The sequence below is a fragment of the Octopus bimaculoides genome, chromosome 3, assembly GCF_001194135.2.
Source record: "Octopus bimaculoides isolate UCB-OBI-ISO-001 chromosome 3, ASM119413v2, whole genome shotgun sequence".
NCBI classification, from domain to species: Eukaryota; Metazoa; Mollusca; class Cephalopoda; order Octopoda; family Octopodidae; genus Octopus; species Octopus bimaculoides.
In genome coordinates, this window is record NC_068983.1 from 110,398,868 (window position 1) to 110,407,017 (window position 8,150).

Consider the following 8,150-nt stretch of genomic DNA (forward strand, 5'->3'; position numbering starts at 1 on the left):
ATATATATATATATATATATATAAGAGGGATGACATCCATTATGCTAGAAGAAAACCACCTATGTTCCAGCATCACCCTTATTATTTAAATTCCTATATATATTGTATATACTTTCAAAACCAAGTATATGCATCGGAATGACTTTTTGAGTAATTGAGGAAATTCAGTATCTAAATTTTACCAGTTCACCCAGATTCCGATATTCACATGTTACCACTAGAAGGACTAAATTAAGTTGCCCATATATTTCTTTTTGAATTTAAATCAATTGGTGGAACACAATTTACATCAACCACATGAATAAGTGTTGTTTTATTGGAAAACCGTTTAAATGTCTTAGTTTGAATGCAAATTCCGTCAAATAAAATATCCGGTTTTGATTGAAAAGTACAATTTACAACTGAAAAATATACAGCTAACACTTTTTTTCCTTTTTCACACACACACACACATCAAAGTCATAGTGAAAAGAATTCGAAAAAGTCTACTTTTGCTTTAAATTCTTACTCCAGAGTCCTCATCGCAGCAGCCGCATCACTCCTCTGGCTCAGAATCGTCCTGTGTTGGGTGAGACTCCAGATTTGCATAAAATGTAAATTTCTCATCCTGTATCCAGTTTTCACCAAAGGCGGCCTTTAAGAGTAATCATTTTTCTATTCTCTGAAATCGTGACATCACTGGCAGCAACTCCGGACGTGTGATGGCTGAGCGAGGCGCTTTCTTTTCAAACTTGAGCAAACTCACACTCGTTCCAAATCAGATTTGTAATTCACTTGGCTTCTTACAAAAGCATTATTGTTTTTATCTTTGATCAGAATAATGCGTTTTACATCCTGAATATGCGGCAGAGCCTTAAAATACACAGCCACAAGTTTTCTCCTCTCATACATGTAAAAGCCACCAATCACTTCACTACAACGGAATGTTTCTCGATAACACTAGTATACTTATCTGGGGAAATGATGGTCTGTAGAGATTTTAACTCATGTTCGATCCTGCCTAGTAGCCTATTACATGGTAAAAATGATTGTCCTTATACGGGAGAAGAGGAATTCTACCTGCCTTGTCTGAGCAGGAGCGGTGCACAGCCAGAGTATTGACATGGCTAGCATAATGTTATTTTTAAGTTGATCACCGCATCGATCACACTCCAGGTGTACTAGAGTCGTGTTGGATAACCACGACCCTTTACTGTGTAGTCGACAAAATCAAAAGCAAACAATGGGCAAGCGCGAAATTAAAAATATAATATGGTGACAACTTACTCATAGCAGCCCGTATATTATGTGTGTGTATGTGTGTGTGTGTATGCGTCTATGAGTGTTTGTAGGTATAATACGAAAGTATGGTGATATATTTATACAAATTAAAATTTGCATTCTGCATTTAAAGATTTGTATCACCTTCACTTTGATTATGACGCCGAAAAGATTCTATTAAGCAATAAGACGTTTCTTCTGTATTGCTCTGTCAGAGAATAGCTGCCTTTAGGTAATTCATTCAGGTCACTCAAATAAGTTTTGCTGACAACCTGTAAATTAAAATCAGTAGATTCATGGTACAGAAGTAAATAGACAAGGGTTCGAATGAAAATGTAGCATGTTTAATCGCAGAAATTTATCATATTCTCTTTGGTTTTACTTTTAATTCCGGCACATCAATGTATTAAAAATAGTCCATTCCTTATTATTTTAATATATCCGTAATTAATAAACTATCAAAATCCTCTTGTTGAAATTAGATTACAAAAGTAGAAGGACGTTTTTGTTTTTTAACGTAACAGAAGTGAATAGGAAGAGTGAACTTCTTTCAGTGTCAGAATAAACACTAAAGCGCTTGGTTGTCGAATCTAGCCTGAAATATAAAAGCTGGATTCAAAGCATAAACGAACCAATTAAAATCCTAATGCGCATGATATATAGACATCAACAAGAGTTTCTTCTCTATATGCAGATATGCTGTTATTAATTTAAGTGAGAATATTAATATTCCTTCCGATTTTTTGGCACAAGGCCAGCAATTTTGGAGGTCGCTTAGTGGTTAATCGATTACATTGCTCTCATTGCTCAACTGGTACCTATTCCAATGACTTCCTGGAACCTATTTCAATGGCCTACGAAAGGATAAAAGGCGAAGTTGACTCCGGGGAAATTTGATCTCAGAACGTAAAAACAGACGAAATGTCACTGAGCAGTTTGTCCAGCGTGCTAACAGACATGTTGAAGTGGCGATTAATATTACTTTTCAGTATAGTTACTGCTTTTAACTCTTATAGAGGTTTTCTAACTAGCTAATATTATCCTTATATGTCTCATAGCGCAGAAAGATAATTGCACTAAATTGGCAGTAAAAAAGGCTATGGTTCTTTTACCACCCAGTACAATCTTTTCTTTGCTTCACTATGCTGTAAAAAGCATAATCCTTCGGACTCTGAATATTTAAACGCGCCGATCAAATACGCATTCACGCACACACACATACACAGACACATACATGCACACATGTCAGTAATAGGACATGGTTGCTTCTATCATAACGTGCTATGAGTTCTACAAAATCGTTCTTGTTTTAAACACAGTAAGAATAAGTTTGCGTGGAAGCGCCTTTCCTCTGTAAAGTGTGATATGCTCAACTTCCCAGTGAATCGCAAAAGAAAAGTCTCTGAGATACAACGGCAACGTATCAAGAATAAAAATGATAATCCCGGCAAATATATATCACAAACTATAAGCCTTAGTCCTTAAGTATGGAAAAGGTGCAATGAATCTCAAATTCTACAACCAATACGTACATAAACACTAAATAGGCCATACAAAACGGATTCTACAGCAATGTTGATGAGATAGTTAGAAATTAGTAAAACATTATTTGCTGCCCTGTATAGGAGATTTTAATGTCAGCCTGTAGAGATCTAACGATGTTTTTGCTAAATGTATTGCAATGAGAAATGTAAAAATCAATGAAGATGGATTACGGTCTCTTATTTGAAAATTTATCAGTTCGTGATTCAATTTATGAGCAACAAAACATACGCAAATATACTTAGACTTCTCAAGATACGAAACATCGAAATCAAATTGATCATATTGGAATTGGTGAGATATTTAGGAACTCACTATATTTAAAGTGGAAAAAAGTGAGCAATATTTACAGCAACACTCTATATCCAAACTAGAGAAGAACTTTAGCTTCGAAATTTGATATATAGAAAATATAGTAGAGTATATTGATGAATGACTGCCAATTTTAAGTAGCAAATATACAAGCCTTAATAAGGAAGTAATAAGTTTCACTAAGTGTGATATAATGAAGTACGTAAATGTTATTGTGGATAAGACAAAAGCCCAAATAAAGAGATAATAAGGAAGAAATATAATTAACTGATCAATCAATCAATTAAAGTAATTACCAGCACGACCAAGGAAAATAAACGTTTCTCAAGTAGAACTACTTAGGAGAATCTGCTGACTAAAAATAAAGAAATAAAAATGGATGTAAGGAAAACTTGGAAGTAGTATAATGCAGAACAACAAAACTGAACGAGGAAAGCATTCCTCCAGCTGCTGGAAGTTTCAATATTAAAATAGGTGAAATCCCGTGATCAGAGGCGGTAATTGCTATAAAGCAATTATGGAATAATATACCACTGGATATAGACGGAATCGCAGTAGCAATAGTAAATACGTACATAATCACCACACCAACTGCATTCTGAGGACTCTACAATTCCATCTGGAGAATAGGTGAAAATCTTACAGAAGAGTAGAAATGAATATATTTAAAACATTCAAGGAAGGAAACATGCGACGTCCTTTGAAAAGGAGATGCTCTACTCATTTATGGTTACGCATGGTAACTATAAGACGAACAGAAGTCCGTATTCACATGATTTTTATGTAGGAACAATCGTGCTTCTCATAGAATAGTTCATGTGATGATTTCATTTTCATTAGTCATTAAGCTTTTCCAGAAAAGTTTTACAACAGCATTATTAAAGATAATGAAAATGTATAAAATACCCCAAAGATATACTGATACAATTTCAAATATTCATAAAACAACATTGTGCCAGATCATGGAAGATATCTCACACTGAAACTTTGGAGATCAAGTCTGGTATGATTCAGAAACGCATACTGCCTCTCCTACTTTTTGTGTTAGTGCGTGATTATGTCATGAAGAAAGGTTTGGAAAGAAGAGGTTGTTGAACACTGCAATGAACGGATGAGACGCTAGCCAATCTAGATTATGCTGAAAACCTGGTGATAATTGCATTAACAGCTGAATTGCAACTAATATTAAATAATTTAAGGAGAGGAGGAAGCAATATTGATTTGGTTATTAACAGGTCAAAGACGGAAAGCGTGAATAAAGATTCATTCAATTACAGCATATATGGAGAAAATATAATGACCACAGAGGAATCCAAGTATTTAAGAACCGTAGTTGCAAGAAATGGCTGACGTAGCTGGGAATGAGGAAAGAATTTCAAAAAGAAGAAGCAATACCGGACATTGCATCTGACGTTAAATTTGTAGCTTTTGAAAATAAACCTTTCTGTCAAATATTAGTATTCATGTAACAGGTTAATGTGAACAGAGAGAGAGAGATCGTGTGTGTGTGTGTGAGAGAGAGAGAGAGAGAGAGAGAGAGAGAGAGAGATCGTGTGTGTGAGAGAGAGAGAGATAGAGAGGGAGTGTGTGTGTGTGTGTGTGAGAGAGAGCGAGAGAGATAGAGAGGGAGGGAGATGGAGAGAGAGAGTTAGGTTATGTAGCATTAATTGACAATTTTATATGACTGCAACATTGAATACGAAATGGACACATCTATTGGTGAGATGGAGGCTTTATTCAGGATGCACTTCGTTGAACGGCAGATAGTAGAAGAGGGTGACGGAGTCCTCGAAAACAATAATGGTGAAAGATGATGTGATGAGAAGCGGAAGAATAATGCATGAACTATTTATGACAGATTCAAAAAATCGTTACAGTTAACAGAAAGTCATCGACACCCTTTGAAATCAATTGATAAGAAATGGTTTTGGAACATATTTCTGCTCAAAAAGAAGAAGTTGGGTTATTATAATAAAGCGAATGTGCTTTGGGCATATTCGAACCTGTAGAAAGAAGACAGTCTCTGTATTTTGTCATGAAGAAAATTTCTCGTTGTTGACAATTTGGTGTAAATACAACGAATAAGCTTCAAGCGCCAACTCACTAGACTTTAGAATTCATGCATTTCGGAGTAGTTATCTCTTCAGCAATGGAAACAGGACAAAGCGGCGCTGTGAGCTGACTCGAGGCGCCATGTCTCTTTTATATTTCCGTTATCATTCAGTGACTGGTGGGGCGATTCAGTGGCTCAGCGTAAATAAAGTGCGGGGGTGACTGTGCTAGGTCGTGATATGCTTAAATACGAATTTGTTACAAGTGGAAACATGCTTGAGATATATTTGAAGCAGTAAGAAAATCATTGACTGAACAGATTCGGTGTTTTTGCATCTATTTGTCAACAGCGAGAAATCTTATCCATGACAAAACACAGCGAATGTCTTTCTCATATAATCGAAAAAGATTCAAGCATATGTTTGTCTTTGCATAAGCTCACTCCCTCCATCAAATCGACATTGCTTATGTAGGCGTGCAAGTATGCTACACGTCAAATGTCGAAATAATTACAGAGTAACTTTGTGCTAAAAAACACAACACACCGCTCGGTATGGGAATCGAATACACTATCTAGCTATTGTGAGTGCAATACTGTAACCACTATACGTATGTATATATACTTATATGAATACATTGAATGAATTATCGCAACACAGCATACCTACAAATATATCAGGGCATAAATGGACAAATTAAGTCAGGAAATTTCATGAGATATCAAAATAGAAGAAGCAGGTTTATACCGATATCGAAATCCACATAACAAAGCAAATCACATGATTAAGAAATTACAGCTGCCTCTCCAGAGAAAAAACAAAAAGAAAACAATAAATATATAATCTATAACCTTGATAATTCGTTCGATTTAGTGGGGGGTATCTTTTCATATTTTCCATTTTTTCTCTTTCTGAATATGCCTAGAGTCATTTATCAGTTATATTTTCATTTCGAAGTTTCCATGGCAGAGTTAAGAACCAACACTTAGACGAACACATAGTTAAGCAAATGTAATCTATGCACTATTCACCGCTTCCAAATGTTAGAATAGTAAACATAAATTAAATTTAGTGACCAAATTACGTCAATGTAAAAATGTGGCAAGTTGGTATTATATTAGGAAAATGTAATGTAAAAACAAAATTTAAAGAACGACATCATTCAAAAGCTATGACATTCTGCAATATTATTAAAGTGGTGTGCGTTAGTTCTTTCTAAAATTCAATAAGTTCATAAAATATCATCTCAAACTTCATAAATTCATTGAGTCAAACAATATTTGAAATTTATCTTTGATAAAGAAATATTCCTTTTGAAAGTTCAAACTATTTTTTAAACATCAAATTATCACCTGGTAAGAAGGAGAATATATGTCAAAATTTATAAATTCTATAATGGATAAAATATACTTTCATAAGCATATATTAACTGCAAGAGAACTCAACTACACGCAGTAGAGGACATTCAGTATAATACGACGAGACTATGTAAACTTTTAATAAAATTCACACAAGATAATTTCGAACGTATCCATTTTTACGGATTTAATAACGTTAGCATTCTGATATGTCCCTATGTACATATATGCACCCCAAAACATCCATTGCTACCAGACTTGTAAACTATGTAAACTAAAATTTATACTGTGTCGCTGAAATAATAATGCATTAATTAGACTTTTGGTTCAGTTTACTACTACGAAGATATATGAATTAAAAAGTGCTTGATAGTGGGTAGAGGAGAGAGGTGGAAGCAGAGGATAGAAAAAGTGGAATTCTAGGTAGATTTGTTTCTTGTTAGAACAATTTTGTTCAACAGATCGTTTGACGTACATCAGATAGCAGCAAAATGCCGCTTTAAATAAAATCTATATGGATAAATATAATTGCTTTAATACTACCTACGTGATTGTCATCACGGGAACATCTTTCAACATAGTTCTCTGGCACTACGACTTACCTGCGAACCTGTGAATATACAAGAAAGAAGGAAGTTTAATTACAGCCAGCAAAGGAAGGTTTTCTAGCGTTGACTAAGATCTGTCAGACATGAAAAGGGCAATGGATTCACAGATTATGTATTAATCCTGCGAACTAGGAACGGATACAAGAGAAAATATATAAACATTGTTGTATTTTTTGGATGGTCATTTTCTTCTTTCTTTGTACCAAATAAACACACTCACTTTATTTTTTTCTTCTCTCGTTTATTATTATTCTTATTTTATTATGTTTGACTCATGACCATCCTCCAGAAATCTTTCGTCACACATCTGCTATTGATCGAGCCTCCATGTTCTGTCTGAGCAAGTTGGTAGAGTACTGACGAGCTGCTTTTCCCTTCTTTGAGCTCTTGCCAATTTCACCTATACGCTCTCTTGTGCCGCATACAGTCTCTCTAATATAGGTAGCTGTCACGTTTATGCACCGTCCCTCAGTACATCGTAAGCTATACACTATATTCCTAACCTTACAGTTAACTTCTTTTTTTTGTTTCGGCATTTTCGAACCCGTAAGAAAGTCATTCACTGAGCAGATTCGGTGTACTTATTTGCACCTGTTTGTCACAGTGAGAAATTTTCCCCATGACAAACATAGTGATTGACTTCCTTATTGATACCAATAATTTTCACTCATACAGGAACCCATATGCTGGTAGCAAGTTTTAATTTACACACATCACTGCTTAGCGTGTTTACCCGGTGCTCTATTTAAGGTGAGTCGTTGAACAAGGCTACCGGTCATGGAATGATGACGGGGAATATCATAAGAGAGATGCGGTTTTTCGTGTCAACTTGCAGCGCCGCCTTGTCCAGTTTCTATGGCCGAGGAGATAGCTACTCTGAAATGCTTGCATCCAACATTCTGATCAAGCATCACTGCGAGTTTATTCATTGTATTTACACCTATTTGTCAACTGCAAGGACCATATATGCGTATGCGTGTATATATATATATATATAAAATATATATATATATATATAT